The following is a 956-nucleotide window of genomic DNA, read 5'->3' as shown; positions in this document are numbered from 1 at the left end:
TGTTCTCCATGCTCTTCTTCAGTTCTTGAATAAATCAATATATCATTAATGACCACCACACCAAATTTATCAAGGAATGAATTAAAGATTCTGTTCATGTAGTCCATGAAAATTGTTGGTGCATTGGTAACTCCAAACGGCATAACCAGATATTCATAATGTCCATAACGGGTTCTAAAAGCGGTTTTCTGAATATCTCCTTCCCTTACTCGAATCTGATGGTAACCCGACTTCAAGTCAATCTTCAAAAATATCGCGGCCCCTCTCAATTGATCCATTAAATCATCGATGCGTGGCAAAGGATAACGGTTCTTAATAGTTGCCTTATTAAGCTGTCTATAATCCACACATAAGCGCGAGCTTCCGTCCTTCTTCTTAACTAGCAAAACTGGAGCTCCCCATGGTGATACACTTTGTCTTATAAATTTTCTCTCCAACAAGTCTTCAATTTGGCTTTTGAGCTCATTTAGTTCCAATGGCGACATTCGATACGGTGCCATTGAAATAGGTCTGATTCCTGGGTGCAAATCAATGAAAAATTCCACTTCTCTTACCGGTGGCAATCCTGGAATTTCCGTTGGAAATACGTCCCGGTACTCATTGACAAGCATCACATCTTCTATGTTCACATTTATCTTTGCCTCCACATTAGCCAGAGACAAAAACTCATGAGTCCCTTCTCCTAGCGATACTCGGAGTTTGTTAGCAGCTAGATACTTAACAATTCCTGGTTGAGGGAAAAGAACCAATTTACGAGCACAATCCAAGATCACGTAATGATACGACATCCAATCCATACCGAGAATGACCTCGAGTGATTGTAGAGGTAAACAAATCAAATTAATCAAGAAATCTCTATTTGGTATAGTTACTTGATAATGTAAACATGCAGAATTTACTGTCAAAGTCTTAGCAGGTGTGGAAACAACCAAATCAAAAGGTAAAGCAGACACAGA

The sequence above is a fragment of the Cicer arietinum genome, chromosome 6 (genome assembly GCF_000331145.2).
Source record: "Cicer arietinum cultivar CDC Frontier isolate Library 1 chromosome 6, Cicar.CDCFrontier_v2.0, whole genome shotgun sequence".
Lineage (NCBI taxonomy): Eukaryota > Viridiplantae > Streptophyta > Magnoliopsida > Fabales > Fabaceae > Cicer > Cicer arietinum.
This window is presented reverse-complemented; position numbering follows the sequence as displayed.